The following is a 23173-nucleotide window of genomic DNA, read 5'->3' as shown; positions in this document are numbered from 1 at the left end:
AGAGATACCACTGCAGTCCCCGTGCCCCCCGAGGGGTGCCCGATATCTCCCAACACGTGGGGACAGGGAAGAACTGGTGGAAGAAATAGCCTAAACTGGGTCCCTTTCTGACTAATAACAGCTTTTGCAAGAGCATTTTTCCTTTGAGAGAAGGGGAAATAATAAAATGAAAAAATGTTTTCCCCAACATCATCTCACAGCGGGAAGATGAAGTAATATTACATCTATACATATACCATCCCTAGAAGACATACTGCAGGTACAGGAGCGGAGAAACCCCAGAGGGAACATAGTCCATCTTCCTGTGAAGCAGGGAGTAAACAGTCTTATCCACATATTTCTGTTTTCCTCTGCAACCAAACAGGATTTCCACATTTCTTTACCAGGCCACAAATCAAAGGGCATAATAGAAATAAACCAAAATCTTACTTATGGCATCACAATAAAAGTTTGATGATGACATGATACCCAGCTCACTCTGTGTCATTGTCCTGTGCTCCTGCAGCTGCCCCCACCATCACAGCTTTATAACCACTAAGTTTCACTCAAGAGAATCCCAATTCCTGCGCAAACTGAAGGACGAGCAGGGCTAAATCTGCAAATGCAAACACAGCAAAATACTTTGTTTGCATTGGCAAAAAACTGCTACAAACAAGTGACAGGGAAGGGTTAAAATGCTGAACAATCCAAACAGCCAGACACCAGAGTAGCCCAAGGGCTGCAGGGGGAGAGGAGGAGCAGTGGGACTCACGTGGCCTGGCCTGTTCCCAGGCGCATCCCCTCACCCCAACACCAGCTTCCCACTGTGCATGGGCCAGAAGGGGTGGGCCTGGTCTGGAGCAGCTCATGAGTCCATTGCCCAGCTGGTGGCTGGCAACCTGATGGCTTTGCCCACTTGCCTCCTCCTCTCCAGGGACCTGTCTATTTGGTTAATGACTTTTGGAAAAAAACGAAAGGAAAAAATAAAAAAAATCCTTCTGGAGCTCTTTGCCCCTTTTATCAACCTACTCTGAAACGAGCCCACAGCCTCTCGAGCACTGGGGGACAGACAGAAAACTGCATAACCCGCATTTCTGCAGGAAACCAGGTTAGAAAGCCACAATGTCGACTATCAAGGAAGTTCAGCAAGATCAGTGGAATCCACATGGAAGCAGCTCATATGTACTGTTCTTTTCTTTAAAAGGCAGCCTGCCAGGGAAAGACAAAGGTAACAACTCAAGCACAGTACAAGGCCAAGAAATTGCAGGAATAGTATATATTGTTTATCAAAAGTCAAAGAATATATATACACAGATATGTATATAAAAATCACACATATCCAGATATGTCTGGAAAGGATAGTCAGCAAGTTTCTTCAGAGACTCCCTGAACAAATAAAAAAGCATTCCTGGTTTAGACTTTCTAACAGCTAAACAGCAATAGACTCTTACCAGACACTCCTGGGCTTAAGTGGCTAATATCAATGTAACATACACATACACCTACGTCTCCTAGTAACAAGGCAAGATATCAGATGTGCAAAGCTGAGGGAAAAAAACCCCAACTTTAGTCTCTTATTGAGGAAGACTAAATGGAACAAAAATGACAAGCGAACGGCTATTTATTACTGTGTGATCCTCCCCTAATCTTCTTGATGCTTTTTATTATAATTGCTCACATGCAAAGAACTGAAGAATTAATCTCTCATTTGCTGGTATCTTATAGATTATTGATAACCTCTTGATGGAAGAAGAGGTTATTAAAAAAAAGAAAGGTCATTGTTAAAGATAAACTAATCATGTACACAGCAAAACGGGGAACAAGGAGATTACTGCTGTTTGTTTACCCTTTATTTAATACTGAAGACTACGTTCACCTGCGAATGAAACAAAGGAAAACCCTGTCAGCTTGCCTGACTGCAATGCTGTGTATCTAATGTTGACACCTGAATCGCTGTGTATTAATAGTATCAGTAGCTGCATGTAGAAAAACAAAAAAAAAAATCTCAAACCCTCCAGAAGATGCCACAAAGCACCCATCCAGTAACACCCACCCAGTAACACTGTGCAACAGAGGCACTGTTTTAACGGAATAACAACATCCAAATAATCATCAAAAACTCTACAATTATTAATTTGTCTGAGAGCTACACAAGCACACAGGGTGAATACATATAGCTTCTCAAGTCGAACAACTACAAGTGAAATACTCAGCCAGCTCATGAAAGTGGAGATATACAGAGGTACCCGTGACACACAGGGACCGTCTGGGGTTTGCAATGCGTATTTTACCATTTCCTCCTATGCAGAGCTGGCTGTGTGGGCAGACGGACACCCTGGGAGGCTTTCTGGGAGCCATGCAGGTTTTCCACACATTCTAACTCAGTCCAAGTCACCAGAAAGGAAGCTGAAGTAATTTTTTCAAAAGATAACTTAATCTGCAGTTACTACAGGGGCATTGCAACTTTAAATGATGATTGTTCCAACCCACTTGGAGTTTCCTTGGTGGCATTAAGCCAGAAATGGGTGTTTATCACTGTTCAGTGGCAAGATAAATTTTTGAAAACCTAATAAATTTTGAGAAAATGGAACTAGCTTTGCTGTCAGTCACCTCTGCTGCCAAAATACATTCCTTTTTGAACTTAGCAGCTTTGCTGTTTCAGGCTTAAACAAATTGAACAGAAAATTTTGCCCTGGTCATACAGATTTCTGCAACCTATTTTAGACACTTCCCTTAAGATCCTGTAGGAAAAAGAAAGTGAAAGATTTAAATCACTTGCAGGGTAAAACTGGTGTCAAAAGACTTAAGTCTCAAATAGCTTCGGCTAGTGAAGTTTGCTAATTCTTCTTCTTACAAAAATATATATATTCTGCAATAAAACTAGGTGAATGGGTCTTTATAAGAGATCTTTGATACAACAATTTCACTCCACATGTTCAACAAGGGTATTAAATTTCATTGTACTAGTAATAGATTACTATTATTATCATTAACATCAACAACAGCCAGGCAATGCTGATGATTACCTGAAGCAGCAAACCCTGAAGACAGACTTTAAGCGCAGGGCTGCATGTCACCAGGGTGCTCTACTCTAAAACCATGCCGGGAGTGTCAGGAGAAAACCAAGACCCAGCCAACAAGAAGTGGGAAACAGGGGGAGCATGGTCAGTCTTGCAAGTCCAATTAAATGAAACCTATTAAAAACAAATCTGAAAGGTGTGAAGTACCTTTTTCCACTCTCATTTTCTGTCCATGGTCAGCATATGCTTTAAAAGTAGGTAGAACTTACTTGTATGAAGTCACTGATTTGAGCTTTTTAATTTCTTCCCAAACATTTAAATAAGAGAAGCAAAACTGGAAAGCAGAAACAATAAAATATGACATGCATATTTATTCATAGTTGTCTTTGCAATTTCCAATTTGGTTTTTATCAGGACAAAACCCCATGGTCTCATTTCCTCCAGTTTCCAGTGAAATTCATTATTAAAACACAGAGTTTTAAATAGACCATGACTTCACACAAAAAACAAAGACAGCCTTTGTCCAGGGGCAACCAGTTGTGTACTTTGAATGGTGCATAACACTGAACAGCTTCAGCAAGAGCATGAGCCATGCCAATTCTTTTTAAGCTTTTGATACATATAATTCTTTTTTTTTAATATACATATATACACACATGCGTACATATATTTTACATATATATATATATACGCACACACGCACCTTGACAATCATTCCCTCTAACTACAAACTCTGAAAGTGGTAGTTTGCTGCTGTTACAGTAACTTTCCATGATTAATTTTATGCATCATCTATTTAAGAACAATAGGAATGAAAACTTACTCACAAATAATACATCAATGAACAATTTTATTCCAAAAACTCCAAACTCTGCTGCCACAGCAGACAGTGCAAGAGAGCAACACAGTGTTAGTGCTCAGGTCTGCGACGTTCTGATATCATCCTGATAACAGAAAAAGTCCAGCAGTAAAGACAGCCAGGAAAATGCCCACATGTACTTATTTTACCAAGTCGTAAGACAGGCATTTAGGGCATGGATGGCATCTCATCCTCCCCATGAAATAAATAAATGAAGATAAACCCACACCTCCAAAACACAGCAGTGGCCTCCGTTAACCCTCCCCGAAGTGACCATGGTCGTGGTCTCCTCCACGCAGCTCTAAAGCTGGACACACAGTTTGGAGGTGCTTTGAGGGGTGCAGGAGGGTTTGGGGAGGCAAAGGAAGAGAAAGAGCAGTGAAGAGAATCAGTCTTGGAAATTAGCTGAGGATGTGGATACACTTGATGTAGGTAACCTTTTTAGAAGATTTGGGATGGGGAATGCCAGCCCTTGCTCTTGGTGAGAGCACTTTGATAGCAGCTTGTTCAAACAGTGTCTAGCTTTAATTTTAAAATTTTACTACAAAAGCAGTTAACAATCCCCAAAGAAAGCAAAGCCCAGAAAGATAGGCACTGTACAAATACTTACCAAAACCAGACTTTGTTCACAGTCCAAACAAAGAATGCTTGAAAATGAAAGGAAAAAGAAGAGAAAGAAAAAGGAAATGCTGCCAAGGTTTCCCATCAGGAACAGCACTGGAGCAGACTCCTGGCCAGTGGTCACCCTGCCCAGCTCCCATGCCAGGGCTGCCTCTCCCCCCTCACAGCTATTGAGCTGCTGCTGGTTCAGAGTTAAAAAGAAGAAAAAAAGTAAATGAGAGCCTTTGTTTTCCCATTCCCCAAAGTAAATAAATGAAGTTCATGTATTCTGGATGCACACACGTCCTCCCTGGTACCTGGGAGAGGCAGGGAAATTCTTGTGGGATTTCCCTGCTAGCATACTGGCAGAACATTAACTGGTGCTGCAGAAAGCAAATCCATACATTAGCCATGGCCCAGTGCAAACAAAACATGCAATTCTGTGGGGGGGAGGAGGGAGAAGGAGAGAGGACAACACCCCCCACCCAAAACCCCACCAAAATAAAACAAAAAGTAAAGAAACACGCAGAGAATAGACACAATGCAAAAAAGTTAGTACCATAATAGCGTTTTGTGCAAGAAGTACTAAATAGAAGGCATTATTCTACCACACAAATTCCCTGCACTGGGCAGCAAGTATATTTGCAAAGAACCCGTTCCCTTCAAAGACTGAAATCAGTGCTTCCAAGCAGAACTTCAGGTCTTTCAAAGAACGTGCTTCCTCTTCATGCTGCAGTGAAGCAGGGTTATTCCACAGCTGCCATTACAAGGTTTAATGTTTGAAAGGTCTTGTCCTCTATTAAAAATTGCTTTTAAAGGTATTGGTTGGCCCATGGTAAAAGGCAGGTGGGCCCATATATAAATTTAGATCAGAGCAAATTTATGCAGAACAGAAACTGTATTTCTATAAGGATCTATATGCAGATGTGGGATCCTACAAACAGAAACTAATTCTCATCCACATATCAAAATACAACAGTCTTAGTCAAAGGAATTGAAAAGTTTAACTGAATTAATTTGATTGAATCAGCAGCTACTTTTTATGAGTAAAGGTGACAGAACCCAGCAATACAATGAGGGTGGTAAAATCCTGGCACAGGTTGTCCAGAGAGGTGGTGGATGCACCACCCCTGGACACATTCTAGGCCAGGCTGCATGTAGCTCTGGGAAGTCTTATCTAGTTGAAGATGTCCCTGCTCATTGCAGGGAGGTTGGACTAGATGAGCTTTGAAGGTCCCTTCCAACCCAGATCATTCTGTGATTCTATGATAATAGCAGAGTCTTCTCTACACTGGTTTCCAGCTCAGCACAAGCACCTCCTGCCAGAGCAGTTAGAGCACTGCACTGCTTCCCTCCAATTAAATACCCAACTGGACTCAGAGCTCTGCTGCTTTTTCTTACTCAGTTTCCAAATTGTTTCAGAAAAAACAGAAATGGTGTTAGACAAATTACTCTGCAGAAATTTGCACAGCAACATAGACCATGATTATATTAGCAATTTTAGTATCGGCTATCATTCCACTTTCTGATTTATAAAAAAAGCTTTTGCATGTAAAGCTTTATTCTGCAGCTTTTGCAATTATCTGTACACGTGTATGCTTTCATGTAAAACAAAGCAAAGGTCTTTTTTTTTATAATTTTCCCCTTTATTTTATCCTTGGCTGTAAAGAAAAAGGTTACAATTCACTCAATTGCTCGTTTCTGTACCAGGCTTAAGAGGTACAAATGACCTGGTTTGCTTGCCAGGAACCAGCAGCAGCGCACTTGCCTAGCATGGCAATCGGTGCAGCCTGCTCCACCATGGGAAAAGTTAAAACTGTAGGGATACAAATTAAACAAATAAAAATTATAAAAAATATGGGCATTTCTATTAATTTCTGCACTGCATGGATAGAAAACCAGTGCCTGCACACAGATCTGTAAAATTACACTCAACTCAAGCCTGTCATTTATAGAGCCTTCATCTTGGATTTCGGAATATGTTCAATCATAATTAATTAGACTTCATGATTTATTATTATAGAAAAGACTTTAAAAAACCCCACAACCCAACCAAAACCCAAAGCACTTTATTAAGTAACATTTCTATTGACATGAAATAATGTATCAATTACAGAAATCCAATCACCTCCTGACTGAGATTTAGCAGCTTTTGCTTAAGGGAACTAAAGAAAGAAATATGAATCAACGGACTGAGTGCTTCGACCTTTGCGCCAACTGCCACTCTGCAGCATCCCCATGGGTTGCTGGGCATTGCTGTTCGGAGAAGCGCGGCTCCATGACCAGAGTCCAGCCTGAGATGCTTTGGACCCAGAGCAAGCTCAGTATTTGCAGGAAAAGGATTTACTTTGTTCTCTTATTTTTCAAATAGCCATGAAACTAGATCCTGGCTTGAGGAATGAAGTTATCAGGACCTCTTGTCTTGTACAAACTTGCCTCTTTTATGGTACCCAGGGCTTCTATTTTTAATGTTGCTCCTTTAAGCACAGTCTCTTGCATGGGTTTAAACGTTTGGCACAAAACAGTCAAAAGAGCTCTTTGTTCTAGCTTACTGCCAAGAGGTTTGAATTTGTGCTGGTTATCATTTGTTTCATCCATACTAATGACATGGTTTAGACAAAAATTTGGCAATGTACTCTTGGCTCAAGAAACCCATTTTCTCAAGGAAATATCTTTCAATACTGCTAAATGAATATGAAAAAGGTGAAAAGGTGAGAAACTACTATACCAGTTACAAAACACAACACATCTTGGATCTGTTGGACTAAAAGGAAAAAACAAGTTGGGCCCACTTAAGTGAAGCGAGGAAAGGCGTAAACACCATATTCAAGAAATCCCTGAGTTCCCCACAGTGGGAAAATGTGCCAGACTCACACAAACCACCCAAGCCCCAGGTGATCTCCACCAGCACTAAACCCGAGCTGCACTGAAGCTCCTTGTGACTGCTGCACTCTTCTCCAACCTGTAAAACACGATTTTCTGCACAAGTAAGCTCAAGTTCACATTAAGCCAAGTATTTTGTTACCCTTTAAACTTTACAGCCTTCTGCCTGCCTTCAGGATCTGTTCAGATTCTCTTTAATCAAAAAGAAAATTAAGTTTTATGCACTATCTTCTGTTCTATTCAGTAGTACACCTTGACAAGATTCTGGATTTTCTTTTTCTTTTTTTTTTTTTTAAGAAACAAGTTATGTTGATGTTAGGGAAGACAAGGGGCTTTAACTCTTGCATCAAGCTGGGCAGAGTGGATGGAGCCCCAAGATTGCCATTACTGGTCCCCCAAACACATCGTGATGGGGCTCCTCCAGAGCCCCACAAACACCCAGTAACTGCATGTCAGGCAGCAATAATCTGCTGTAATTTATTAAGTTGAGCTTCAACAGATGTTTAATCAGGGCTGAGGTTGATCATCAATGAATTTGTCATGGTCACTTAACTTTGCTTCTAATTAGGGATGCATAAACTCCCATCACCTAATTTCAAACCTCCTTTGAACACAGTTTAGAAGTACAGCTTGTCTGGGAATTACTGCTTTATCTTTTCAGTATAATTCTTTCATGGGGTTTTGAGACAGAACTGAAGAGTAACAAAGGAGTTGACCATAACAATTATAAGAAAAGAAAAATAAGAGTGAAAATGAAAAACAAAATATTTGGGTAATAGATGGAAAGGGAAGAGGAAGAGCTGCAAGGAACATGACAAATGCATACTATGGCCTGCAAACTATTTCATCCCAGCTTAGCTTTTGTGCCATCAGAAGTGCAATTCCTCCATTTAAATAGAGGAATACACTGCCCAGGTATGAAGGGTGGAGGAAGCAAAATGGAAAGAGAGGCAAGGATGTGCTTTTAGTCTGTGCATACGATAAAAGACAAAGGGAAACTGAGATTTAAATTACAAATGATACCAACTACTGAATTCAATTTTGCCAACACTCCAAACAAACATCAATGTTTCTCCTGACATTGAAGAGCTTTCCAAGCTGCGTTTGGCACTGTCCACCTCTCAATGGAGGTAACCTGACAGCCAGGTCTTGTAGCATCTCATGCAGACAGACCACAGAGCTTTACAAGTAACCCATTCTTATCTGTATTTCCAAACTGATCCCAGACTGGCCCTTTGACTGAACGGGACAACATCTGAATTTCTGTCTGGGCTAAAGACAATGTATATCACCTGAAAAACACAGAATTGTAGACTTGCAAAAGTCAGCTTAAATCCTACAACTATAAATAAAATATTGTTCATTTACATTGAACTCTACAAACCTGGATCTTTACTAAAGGAATTGGTAGGCTGACAGCCAACACTGCTACCCATGGACACCCTCCTTCGGTTCCAGTGGCTCCTAATCTAGGGCTGAGAAGCAGCTCTCCAGAAGACACCCATCCTGCTGCTCCAGCCTGCTCTCAGGAGGACCCTACAGCTCCACATGTCCAGTCTTTCCCCTCCTCTTTTTCTTCCCTACAATCATTTAGAAAGAAACCTATTAACCAGATGATCTTAAGGTCCTTTCCAACTCTAACTTTCTATGATTCTATTCTGAAGGGGGCCTACAAGGATGCTGGGGAGGGACTCTTCATTAGGGACTATAATGATATGACAAGGGGGAATGGGTTCAAACTGAAACAGGGGAAGTTCAGGTTAGATATAAGGAAGAAGTTCTTTACTGTGAGGGTGAAGTTGTGAATGCTCCATCCCTGGCAGTGCTCAAGGCCAGGTTGGATGGAGTCTTGGGTGACATGGTTTAGTGCAAGGTGCCCCTGCCCATGGCAGGGGGGTTGGAACTAGATGATCTTAAGGTCCTTTCCAACCCTAACTATTCTATGATTCTATGAATTTACCAAATAAGTTACCTTGGAAAGCAAGGAAGGCACAGCCACAGGTTGATGTTTTCCACCGGAAGAAGAAACATAGTTTGCGTGCTAGGTGCTCAAGTTGTATTATTTCAAAGACAGTATCAATAAGATGTTAGGTTAATCTTACAGCTTTTGATTAAAACACCACTGAGGTACGCTGCTTCCAAAAATTGCAGTGTAATTGATCACACTGCTTAGGCACAGCACGTTAGTAATATCTTCAGCAGAGGTTAAAGAAAAAGACATGAAGAGAGCAACAGCTGCAACAAAACAAGTTATTTGGCAGGAGGGAGATTACTTCATATAAAATTATGCATTTTACCCATGAACCACCCACCAGCCCTTTTTACACATCTATAAGCTTCTTAGATACTACATGATTGGAACTGGAACAGACAAGTACAATGCATCTCTAATTACGAGCTGCTTCTCAGGATGAACAGAAGCGAGACAGTTACACGTTACAAAGGTCTTGCTGAAGTAACTACGGTTTGAGCATGGAGATGGGGATGTGCACCCCTCCAGGATCTGTCCAAAGGGACTGAGCCCCATTTCTCCCAGCACTTGCTCACCCCAAGTTCCGTATCTGATGGCATGAGTCCGGGTTGACAAAAAACGTCTCCCAAAACCCTTTACAACATATTATTTTGTTGGCTTAAAAAAAATAAATATTGCCACACAAAATTTTCTGGCTCATTTGTCTACTCTGTTCTCTGTATACACAAAAATACACAGAGGAGATGTATGCTAACACCAGAGTTTTAATCCTCTGACTTGTCACGTAAGTGCTGTAAAGGGAGTTCAGCTCTGCACTGGTACAAAAGAGAACAACCTTCTCTTGGTTTTACAGTACAGCTTGGCTTGCATGGACAGGTCTGTGCTCAAGAACATTTTGCACTGACAAAACTGTGTCTACACCATTTACCTATTTGCAATTACTGTCAATATTGTGGTGGAGCCTGAAAAGACACCAGGACTCCATCACACAAAAGGACCACAAAAACACTTCCCTTCCAATAAGCTTAATAGTGTAAGAATACACCCTTAAGAATGTCTTTGCTCCCACCATTAACCTCTCTTGAAGAACAGCAACATATCTAATAATAGCGCATCAGAACATGATGATGATTGTGGATTTATCTGCACAGTTTTGTTCAAAACCTTTACTAAAAAGGTCTCCCTTCAATTTTTGTTTTCTTTTGAGCACATTGGAAAAGGCCGAGTTCAGCATATAAACATTTCTAATACACACAACTGAAAATTTACATTTTGGAAACAAAATGTCCTAAATTTTACTATTTTTTCCGAATCAACAACGGAATACAGAATTTTAAATGCAAGATCATTCATCTTTTTATCTTTAAGCATCAAGTGTCATCTGCTGGATTGACACAGAACTGCACTGAAAGTAACCTCTCCTTTGAGCAAATTTTACTAGGGAAGTAAAATCAAACAAACTAAGCAGAAATAATACATACATAGGACCTCAGAGATGCAAAGAGCAGAAGTACAAACCTCCATCAGGTGTATGTGTTTAGAAAAGGATCAACTATAAGCCTCTCATAACATATCTAGAGATTTGATGGCCTCACCTCACTGAAATTTGAGAAACTCAAGTTACTTATGACTTACTGCCCAAAAGCTACCAAAAAGCATTCAGAAAGCTACTAAAAAGATGCATGTTTCCAGCACAGACATCAAAAAATCCTTAGTCAAATTACTTTTGCCTTAATCAAGGCCAACAAGCATGCTGCAATGTTTTAAATAAAAGAGCAAATACTAAACTAGAAAACAAACTTCCTATTTTTTTTCTGTGCCTTCTCAACACACATTCTGGTCTCCTCTCTATAAGCCAAGATGCACTATCTATCTCTGACAAAAACAAAAAATACATCTCCTTTCTTATCACTGAAGAGAAGAGACCAAGCCAGAAACAGAAGAGAGACTACAATAACCTCCTAATGGAGCTAAAGAGAAAGAAAAAATAAGAAAAAAAAAGTAAAAAGCCTTTGCCAGGATCACCACCAAAAGATTAACTTCTATCAGTTTTAATGCTTCAACGATGAAAGCAACTACCCCCTCCCCCCCTAAATGTATTACTTTAAAGACACTGATTTTTAAATAAGTAATTTAGGAAACCTGGTAAGTAAATGGGACAGATGCCTTTGGGAAACACTCAAAGGTTTTAGAAAGAAGAATGTTAATCAAGTTTTAAGGTAGAAAAATCAGCAAGCACTATCTTCCTGGACTTCCAAGCAATTTCAGCTGTGGAAGATCACAGCTATCAATGGAACTGAAGTGACTTTTAAGTGTTTGAAACCACTGCAAAATCTGATTGCTGGAGAAGGCAACCCAGGCTCCACAACTCTGCTTGTCAAGGTCTACACAAGTTAGACTTCATTAAGTTCAAGTATTAATCCAAAATTAACTTGATGAGCAAAGTACACTTTTCGGATACAGAATCAATCCACTCTTGACGCTCCTTTCCTGTGTGGGATCAAAGGTTTGGACAAAGAATACTAAGAAGACTCAACTGGAGAACAGCCCCACCGAGCTGGCTGTCCAACCCCGCTGTGCAGGGTTGCAGTGGCGCTGATGATGGATGTGCCACCATCCCCACTTCGGTCCTGACCAGAGAGATCCTTTGAAGCCAGTCTCCCTACATGCCTTACCCTACTGAGTTTTGGCTTGTAGCTCCACAGCCTCGGAGCATGTGACCTGGATACCCTTCAGAAGAAACAGAAGATGCATTCAGTGAGTGCATCTAGCACCCAACAGCAGCTAACATGCATTCAACCCACAGGGCCTACCTAGAGTTGATCTAATTAATGTAAAAGACTGTCAAAGACACACAGGGCAGATGTAGGGTCCTCAGCACCGGCTCCTTTCTATAGACCCACTTTTATAGGCCACATTTATTGCTGATGCAGACATCTGACTTAAGCTATTTTTCCTTTCTTTGATACTTTTAACCTAAATAAAACCTACTACTAAACATTAAAAATTAAGAATACATCTTAATAAGGACAATATCAACCGGAACTGCTTCCCACTCTTGAACCAGGAACAAAAATACTCCAAAAATTGTTTATATGCCCCACCTACTAACCAAATCAAGTCCTTCCCCAAACCTGACCCAAGAGAGAAGCCAATCACTGCAGCATTTTTTTAAATAAAGCCCAGGCTGTTCAGGAGGAGGCAGGAGCAAGCTTCTCAGCAGGGATTTCTAACAGGCAGCACCCACTGGAAAAATGTTTGTGAGGGACTGCTCACCTCTGCATCCCAAGTCACAGCTGCCGTTGATAGATGTCGATGCCACAGAGAGCAAGCTGGTCCATCTGGCTGCAAGGGAGACTATGTGTTCACACACTCCAGTTCAAGTTGGAATCTCAAAGGTTATCCAAAACACCAACAGATCAGTTCATGGAAAGAGCTGCCTGGCTGGTAACAAGCTAGCCTAGATCTGAACCAAGCTTTTGGGCAGCTTTAAAGCTGCAACTCCAAAAGTCCAGGAAAGTTTTTTACTAAGCTCGAATAACCTAATCCTCTTTTTTTTTTAATTTTTTTCAGACTCGAAATGAAGTCCTCAACTGCCCCAGATGAGGTCAGGAAGAGACAAAAAGCTTCAACTGATTAGAGGTAACAAAGCAACAGATTAGAGAAAACAATCTTCTTTTCAACTTCCTCAACAGCTGCCAGAAGCTCAACTGAGCTGACAAAGACCAAAAAGCATTACCTCAACGCTCAATTCAAAGGTAGCTGATTCACAGTCGGATTAAATTGCAAGTACTGTATACTAACATCTAAAGGTTCAGTTGTTTAAATTATACAGTGTAAGTCAGCACTTGAAACAGGATAAGTTTCTGGTTCTCCTGATTAAAAACTTTCAAGCAACTAAGTGTAAACATGGTCTGCCTAATTGCAGAAAAGCTGAAACAAGTCACTTGAGCAGCACCTCACCTTCCAGTAACCTCCCAATTCCATGCCCAGTTGCTTCTGGATGCTAAAAATACTTCAGGCAACTAAGGAGACTAAAATATTAAAACAAACCAAAAAAAAATTAATGATAGGTATACTGCCCACGCATGTACGTACCCCTGGTGCTCCAAGGTCCTTGCTATTAGTCCTAGGAGGATAAAAAGCTCTTAACTCTGCATGTATGGTAAGAGGAGCCCTCCTCCACAAACTGCAGTGCAGCAATGATGCCAGAATCAAGTTGTGTTACAGCTCAAGGCACCAACATGTTTTAACACGGTGCCAAGTAAACCCACTTCAATGCAGTGTCTTCATACCCCATTAGGGATTGCAAACCCTACGTTTAGGGGCGTGGAAAGAAACTGAGAGATTTACAAGAATTAGCATGGTCATATCTAGAGTTTCCTACAACACCCACTTTTTCCAGTAGAGATCTGTGGTCTTCTGAGAACTCAATTAAATGCCAGTTAATTCACTACAAACAGGCATAACTCTACCACGGCACCAGCTTCAGCTAAAGAAATCTTCTCCTGACATACATCTTACAGATTCTTTAAATATACATCTTTATAGTGTTGCCTTTAATGTTGGTGCCAAGTGTGCTGTCTGCCAGCACAGTAGCAACTCAGGCTTGCAATGCTGGGGAGGGAGAGGATGAAGCATTCCTAAAAATATTAACAATTAGGAGTTTCCTGCAACACCAGCAGAGCACCGGTGAACTGCTGCAGAAATGCAGAAGACGCTTTTCCTCTCTTAGCCATGCTTCTCTTCTTGATTAGGCAGTATAAGACACCAAGACAAGCTCTGCTACCACTGTGACTCCCTGCAAGACACCAAGAATTGCTGCAGAGCCAACAGTTTAGAGTATTCCCCACAGAATAAGATCATTGCAAAGCTCTTTTCTTTGACAGAACCCAAACCCTCTCACTTTTCAGCATCCAGGATCTGACTTTTCCGACTGCTTTCATTAAGTATATATGTAACCCCCCTGAGCCACTGATCCTAAAACATCTCATTTCACCACAGGAATGACAGATACCTTGGACTGCTGAAAACTGCCCTGATCTCCCAAATGCAAAGCAATCTAGGCTTTCTAGATGTACCCACGTTCTTCATAAGCAGAACTGCAAATGGAGTCTCATTGACTCGTTTCTATCAGAATGAACTCGCACTCATCTCACAAAGAGCAAAATTAATGGGAAAAATAAAAAAGTTTTCTTCCTACTTTTATTTTCCTGTTGGAACAGAGGTGTGTAACAGATAGCAAACATTTGTCCCTGTCATTTCCTGCTCTTATTGACTATAGTCTGTCATGCCATCTAAACGATAAAACCCATATCAAGCCTGTAATTAGAGAGTGGAAAAGATAGTAGAAAACAACTTATAATAGACTGGGCTTTTTCCTAATGATATCAATATGTTGAGGAAAATCTTTAACTGTTGAACACCCTAGATCTCAAATGCTGATGTTATTTTGTAATCTGTATCCTCAAACACTTTTTAAAATAATCTAAGTCTTACCCAGCATTTGAATGTAAAGGAAGGAAAACCTGCACCATGACTTCCAGGGAACTCTGAGTTTGGCTCAGGTCTCTGAGTATACTTAATGACCTAAACCTGAGCAAAAGAAATACCAATTGTCTTACAAAGCTGGATGTAATTGCAAGGAAATATACTGAATCCTTATGAACTCAGAAGAATCCTTTTTTTTCCCTGACAAGACACTGGTAAATACTGTATCTTCTCCTGTACAGGGTCTGCTTAGTATTGTAGGCTGCCTACAGCACTAAAAATTGAGTATCACTGCTTGGTTTTGAAGTGTCATCCCACTAAGCATGACTGTGCAGAGAGTAAGAAAGCATTTCACTGTTTAGAATAATCCTGGCTACATGATGTAAGACTATGGTGTGTCCTACCTAACAAACACTGCAAGCCCACTTTTAACAGTGGGTTAGCCAACCAGAATTCAGAAGATAACATTCCTTTCCTAGTGGCAAATCCATCCAGGGATCTGGCAACATATGCAAACTAAAGCTGAGCTCATATTGCCACGGATCTGCTGTTTGCCTCAGCTGGGACAGAGGCACTTAATCATGTGTACAACAGATGACGTTATTTTCAAAGGCCTTCTTAAAAAAAAGCCACCCCCCCAAAAAAAACCCAGTACTTGTAATACAGATTTTGCTGTCTTCCCAGTCAGCAGACCCTTAACTACCCTGACTGTATCTCAGCCTGCTTCACACATTCAGCCCCAAAGAGCCAGGTCCTGACTACCTCCAAGCTGGCTTAGCAACAGACAGCTTAAGGAGCGCTCCTGGAGACTAGCAAAAAGAAACTATTCAAATTTAATCAGAAATAGTTATTTTTACATGGTCAGTATGACAGAAGTTGAGGGTAGGAAGAAACTGTGTTTGCATTAACCTTTTGGAGTAGTTACTGTGCCAGGAATGGATTCAGAAGCAGGTCTGGCTGATGGAGCGTGCATCTGCTGATTTGGACCAAATATGTAGAAGACAACTGTCAGCACTGAAAAACAGTCCAGAAGGAAGTCATATTGCTGATTGCTCTCAAGAAGGGATTGTGCTGCAATTAATACAGCAAAGAAAAAATAAAACCAAAACCAAACTACAAAACGAAACCCCGACCAAAAACCACTCCAGATTTCATTTCAATAGCCAACAAAAACTGTAAATGTATTTAACTGGATTTTAGCCCTTACATTCAGACTATGTAAAGAACAGATGGGCCTGCACAGGGTGGGCCTGAGGAGAGCAGCAACATCGCCTTGTTTAGACAAGCTCCAGATACAAGACCAGATATGTCGGTGTCTTTATTTAACATGCTATGTATTTCAGCCAGGGCATAGCACCAAATCGATCATTATCTAACTTCTACGAACACTTCTAAGCACTCTAAAATTCTGCTTGTAGAAATCCATAGCTGAGTCTATGCTACAAACCATACATAAATCAGACTTTATCATAACTGCCATTAAATAAACATTAAAATAACAATGAAGAAAAAATGCAGACTTCCAATTTTTGTTGGGTTTTTTGTTGAGTTTTTTGTTTAAACAAACTAGCTCAAATCCTGCGGTTGTGAGATCCAGAGGGGAGCTCTGAAAAATATATTTAACAGATTTTAAAAGGAGAAAAAAAAAATAAAAAATCAGACACTACAGTTTAATCAATAGCAGCCAGTTTAAATGAAGACTTTCCGCATCACTTTGAATAGGCCAGCTGGGTGCAGGCAGTGGGGACAAATTCAGAGTCAGTTAAGAGTCAGATAAACACATGGAATACTTATTCATCACTGAAAGTCAAATTCAATAAAAAGTCAGAGCCAAAGCAAGAAATAGTAACAATCTACATCCAGCTTTCTGCATGTTCCTAACATAAAAAACCAAACCTATTTTCTAAATGCAGTCCTTATGAAGAAATATCTTGCAAATTACATTTCTTTTATTCTGCACATAATATTCAGCACTAAATACACATTCATTCAACAGACACATTTCCACAAGTCTATTAACCAGCCATAACACTACCTAAAAATACAATATAATAAAGAAGCATCATTTTAAGCAGAACTCTGTAGGTAATTTTAACAGCAACTTGAACATCACCACCAGTATTTCCAGGCCAGGCTCCCCTTTTGGATAAGCATTTTCCAAACAGATTCCCTTTCTCTAGGCATCTCCAGGCATGCAGTATGGCTGACTGACTCTAGTCCTGTACTGTTTATCCACTGACATTATAAGACACCCAAGAAGAATCAATACCCATGCAAAGCACTTCCTGCTCAGGCTGTTCCAACACAGCTTTATCTTGCTCCATCTTCTGTTCATCCCTTTAAGCGTGACCTCCCCTCAAGACGTGGCAGCAGAAGTGTCAGGGGTAAAAATGTAAAATTCCTTTGGGTCATGTTTTTTAACATCAAAGTTGCTGAAAAACTAAAAGCCAGAGCACTCTGCATATTCAGCTTCTAAGCAAAATAAATGACAGTCTTCTCTTTTGCATCATTATGCCAGACTGAAAAGTACTAACTTTGATTTTAAGGTCTGCCACATGGCTTTTCAGCAAGGAGACACCACTGCAATCTCGTGCATTAACTTAAAAAAACCTAAAACCACCACCAGATTTTCAAGTATTAAAAAAACCCAAACAAAATTGAAATGGAAGTTACAGAATCAAGATCTCCTTTAACTGTGCTCCCTTTGAAAATCCTACCCAACATTTTAAAAAGAGAAACTTCAATTATATTCCACACCCAAAAAAAAAAAACAAAAACCAAATATTTTGAGGCTTTCAGTGCAAATGATGATTTTGCAGCATTTTTAGAAACCAAGGTGCATGATGTTTAGACATTTTTAATACATTTCAAAAGGGGGATTGATATGAGCTATCAATCAAGTTGGGGCTGTTCAGCCTGGAGAAGAGGAGGCTGCGTGCAGACCTCATAGCAGCTTCCAGTATCTGAAGGGGGCCTACAAGGATGCTGGGGAGCATGGTTTAGTGCGAGGTGTCCCTGCCCATGGCAGGGGGGTTGGAACTACATGATCTTAAGGTCCTTTCCAACCCTAACTATTCTATGATTCTATGATTCTATGAACGGACGTTAGATGAAGCCCCATCTTCCCCACCCCCACCCCCCCCATAGTAAAATAGAAGAAAAAGCCAGTTTTCAGTGTGTAGCACCTCCTGCGCAGGGCATCTGAGGGATTCCCTGTAGGATGCACAGTTCTAGGGAATGACAACAATGATCAATCTTGGTATTTGTCATACTACCACACCCAGAATTCTGCAAACTACACCCAGAGTACACTTGCTCAAAAGTCTGACTTAATATATAAGATCTTTTTTTTTTCTCCATCACAAGATAGAGGAACATAAATTATGGGGGAAAAAAAACCCAGGGAAACAGCAGCACAATTACACAGTTATCAAAACTGCATGCACATGATCTAGTTAAAACTCAAGGTTTTGGATTTAAAATCTAAAAAACATCTTGGGAAGAGATGTCATCAGGAATATCCTGAAGGTACCAGAGATTTCAGTCGAGGTGAAAGATCAAGAAGACTGAGAAATGGATAAAAGCAAGTCGGAGGCCAATGCTGAGCCTCATCAGTAGCGTCTGAGGGTTCCACAGTCATCCTGAAGCAGGACAAACAGGTAACAGGACTCAACAAGAGTCTGAGGCTCACCCAGTGAAGCTGATGGAATAGATCAGAAAACAGGAGACAGGATAATCTAATGCATTTGGCAGATCTGGAATACAGTCATAGCAGCTGATACCTGTGTGGTTGGGAGACTCAAGCAATGTAGGTGCAAAAGTAGATATAGTGGAAATCAAATAGTCCAGTTTAAGACATGCGCTATCACGGTTTAAGATCTTTAAGAGCATTTCACCAAGCCATTCTCAAATTGCAGGCACCCTTATGGCTCCTGGGCTCCCAGCCCTCCACTAAACAGAACACAAGACATTACCCTATGGAGTCTGTGCTGCCATAATAATAACTAAGCAAGATCCGGCTCAATTTTCAACAGTGGTTTTGCTGAAACCTAATTCAACAAGGATGGAGGAGAGAAAAAGGAACATCAAAATAGCGCACACTGTACCCCAGCTGGAGCAATTTATCTGCAGGTTTCTTACTGTTTTGGGAGTGTCAGCTTAAATCCAAAATGCAACAATTTGTCCATGTACACAGTAGTGGGGATGAACAGCACCTACCTCCCCAACTAAGTTTATTGTCAAAATCCAATGGTTTAACACATTGGATTAACATACAAGTAAAACAATGACACCACTCTGTATATATTTTCTTAACAACTAGAAATTAACTTCTTTTTTTTAATAAGATGTACTAACAACCCTAAATCTGTTACCAGACAGAAGAAAATGTCTATTTTGGTGGAGGCCACGTGTTCTGACAGTTTATGAACTCTCCTGCCTCATGACACAATCCCATTTTTAAACAGTTGGGGGGAAAAGAGGGAAGAAAAATAAAAATAAAATCACTTCTTGCTGCTAGCTATTCTATAACCATTTATTACAAAGATCTTCATGGCTGAAGCAGTGGCTGTGGGCAGGGGCAGAGCTTGAACCCTGCACTAGATGAACACAGCAGCTCCTTTACCCTCAAAATTCGCTTCCAGAGTTTCTTTGTTCTAAAAAGAGGATTAGCAATTTTTAAAATAACTTTGGGGACTTTCATGGTCTGGGAAATTTAAAAAAAAAAATTTAAAAAAATTTAGACTATCCTTTCAAGTGAATAAGAAAAGCATCTGCTCTGCATTCCCAGTGAAGCAACTTTTTCGACTGCACAACCATTAAAGTCAAAGAGCCGCAACTCAGACCAACGACCCAATTCCAACAACTCCAGACAGTATGGATGAGACAGGCTTTTTCAAGAAATTAATTTCTTGACTGCATAGTAATATGGGGGGGATTCTTTTCCCCAACCTTGATATTTGGCTCTGCATTTTTACAGCTGAGAAACAGGCTGCAAGAATTTCAATAGACATTAGTAGAACAGATCCATGAGGGCTCAGCAGGCAGCCGCTGTTCATTCCTTCATGGAAAGCTTCACTCCCAGAGCACACCTCCCGCAGCCGGTGGGAGCACTGCAGGGGGTGGCACACCTGGCTCCAGCAGGAAACTGGAGCCACTGAGATCTCCCTGGAGGCAAATTCACCCACCTCCAATCCGGCCTTTGCAGCTATCCAACAAACAAGGAAAAAGAAAAATAGAAAAACCATATATGCTACTTCACTTCAAGGGGTAACAGTTCCAACATGTAGCTATACGCTATTACAGCCTGGGGGCTAGACCTTTAATCAGTGTAAGTTATTGTAGATTCAGCCATAGCTCCAGTAGTACAAATTTAGCTGCAGAGGCACAATCCCTTTTTCTGTGAAATTTAAGAGGGAATACAATGCCTAGTTTGTGTACGTGGCCAGCTCTCCCATACAAGCACACACTCTCCCATGCTCCTGCCGCCAGCTGCGATGTTCAGCCCAAGGGCCAGATCACCGCACAGCCCCAAGCCAAGATGGGAGAGATGAGCTGGGAAGAGGATGCTGCATCGGTGGCGACATCTCTCTGCTGAGATCCCTCATGAGAAACCTGCCTATTTCTCCCACAAAGGGTGTGAGAACTGAGTTCATGGTTATCTTCCCCCTTTCTCAGAGTGCAGCTAGCACAGGGCACGCTGCTGGACAACAGCAGTAAAGTCTAGGGAAAAAAAAACCAAAACAAAAAACAACACACATGAGGGCAAAATCTGGTAGTATTTTCACCCACTGGTTTTAGGGGAGAGAACTCCCTTCTTTGCCTTACTGAGTCAGCTCTCTGTTGTTCTGTACCTTGGAGAATCTTTCATTTATTTCTGCAGTGTCCACAGGTTAATTTCAAACTGCGTTTTGTATGGGTTTCCTCTTTTACAACTTTAGATTTCTTAACCAATTTTGACTTTAAAACCCTCTTCCTTCAAAATGTCTTCCTACACCCCTTGCAAAGTATTTTGCACTGTACTCTCCACTTTTTCCTTCTTTTCCATCTTAGTGTGTCCTTCTACTACTCCATTCACTTCAGTTTTTACATAAACTTTTTTTTTTTTTCAGCATTTTGAAGACATAGGTGAAATTGAAATCACAAGCATAGGGCCAGTGGCAGGAAATATGGTATCTCTGCAAATGTCATTCTGAAACACATCAATGTTTGTGGAGTGACAACCAATACATACTAAACAGTTAAAAACCTATTTGGAGGCTTCTTCAGGCTTCCTATCCCCACTGCTTCCTCAGCTCCAATGTTTGGTACAGTAACATTCACCCTGTTCCAAACTCAAGGCCCAAAATGATTGCTGAAGTAGAAGAAGCTCATGAATGTAAATATTTGCTCAGGGTAAAGTTACCAAGAGAGAATTTCTGCTCAGAGCCTGCGAGCTGAAAAAGAAAGAATAAAAAGAGGCCAAAAGTTTAAGAAAACAAAAGCCCAGTTTTAAATTCGTTCATTATAGTCAGACACCTGCCTGCTTTTCAGAAGTCTAAAGTAAACAGAAGAAAACTCTGACACCCAAGCAATATTTAGATGTCTCCCTGCCTTCAAAAAAATACTGGTACTACTGGGCTCTTTGGACTTTTAGAAATCACATTCTTTAATATGCAGGCTGGTAGCTTCCTAGAATCTCCAACCAGACTGCCACGATGATGTGTACAGATGTGTATGCTCGTGCATACACTGTACCCAAATGCTCTGCCCAAAGGATAGAGGTTGGACTTCCAACAACAGGCTAACAACTAACCAGAATCCAAAGTGTCAGTGTTTTAGCCTTTCACATTAATTCACCAGCTCAATGAATACCATAAATCAACTTGTACCATAAATTAACATGAATTACCATAAATTAAGAGGTAGCTACACTTAAAGCAGTGGCTCTGTATACCTCAGCAACAGAATATTCAAAATGCTTGAAGAGAAAAAAAATGGCAAATATAATGCAAAATAGATTCATTCAGCAGTCCAGCATAAAAATATGGTCTCCTGGAATCTTCATTAAGCTAAAGAATTTCTTAGAAGTGGCATCAAATCAATCTCTGAAGAAATTCAAGAACTAGAATTTCCTTCAATAGGTACCATTTCAGCATTTTAAAACATAATTTCAGTAATATAATTATTCATGGCCACAATGAAATTCATGAGGACCTGTAACATTCCACAGTTTCTTCCCTCTCATAGCAGTTGCCAGTGGTCTGCTCCATCCCTCCCTGTTAACACCTTGAAGATTCTGTCATCCCAAGTCATACTTTTTCCTACTACTAACAACAGATTTGAAGACCATGAATTGTACGTTACTCCATTCACCGCCTGCTGAAAGCTTCTTACCCAACATCAGGAGCTTGCTTCAGAACACCAACCTATACTTCCACATTTAAACATACCATAGAAGCCTCTGCCATTTAAAAATGGTTATTCCAGCTTTTAATAATACTAAGCTCTCTAGAAAGTCACAAGCATTTAAGAAAGATACAAAAGTTGGTGATGCTTGACACATTTCTTCATGACAAAAAGCTCCTTCTCCAGGCTATTACTGCCCAGCACAAGTACAGAGTGGCACCCACAAAGCGCCTTCTGACCAGCCTGTCAGGGATGCCACACAACAGTAAGCCCAGACATCCCAGTCCCACCACCAATGCACATTACACCATCCAGGCAGTACCAAGTGTCTTAATATAGAAGGGAAATCCCATTTTAGCACTTCTGCAACTTTTTTATGCTGACACTTGACTGTCAAAGAGCCATGGGTTTTTAGAGTTCAGAACTGTCATGGTTTAAGCCCAGCCGCTAACTCAGAACCACGGAGCTGCTTGTCCTCTCCCCTCTTTGACCCCCCCCACTTGTGGGGGCATGGGGAGGAGAATTGAAAAGAATGTAAATCCCATGGGTTGAGATAAGAACAGTCCCGTAACTGAGGTATAATACAAAACCACTACTGCTAGCACCAATAATAATGATGATACGAGAAATAACAAGGGGAGGGAGTATAAAACTAAAAGGGGAAAACAATAAACACAAGTGATGCACAATGCAATTGCTCACCACCCGCCAACTGATACCCAGCCCAACCCAAGCAGCGATCTGGGCCTTCTGGGTAACTCCTCCCAGTTTCTATACTGGGCATGACGTGCTATGGGATGGAATACCCCTTTGGCTACTTCAGGTCAGGAGAAAATAGACTGCTACAGCTGAACCCAGGACAGTATCCACCCCTTATTCCATACCATTCACGTCATGCTCACGCCCCACATTTTTCAATATACCATTGCTTTTTGTCTCACATATATATATATATGTATACACACACACACAAAGAGAGAGGTA

The 23173-nt window shown here is 40.8% G+C and overlaps 1 protein-coding gene and 1 long non-coding RNA gene across 6 annotated transcripts in view; both read right to left on the bottom strand.

Moving 5' to 3' along the window:
* The window catches only part of FGD3 (FYVE, RhoGEF and PH domain containing 3), a 121775-nt gene that overhangs the window by 86341 nt on the left and 12261 nt on the right, over nt 1-23173 (bottom strand). The gene's annotated exons all lie outside the window — the stretch shown is intronic.
* On the bottom strand, nt 3830-4758 carry LOC115614269. The gene is made up of 2 exons (XR_003993669.1): nt 4469-4758; nt 3830-3943 (listed from the first exon to the last, which is right to left on the bottom strand). It is a non-coding gene; the product is annotated as an uncharacterized LOC115614269 (long non-coding RNA).

Source organism: Strigops habroptila, chromosome 11 (genome assembly GCF_004027225.2).
Source record: "Strigops habroptila isolate Jane chromosome 11, bStrHab1.2.pri, whole genome shotgun sequence".
Classification (NCBI taxonomy): domain Eukaryota; kingdom Metazoa; phylum Chordata; class Aves; order Psittaciformes; family Psittacidae; genus Strigops; species Strigops habroptila.
Note: the sequence above shows the minus strand (reverse complement) of the source record. Positions and strands in the feature narration are given on the sequence as shown.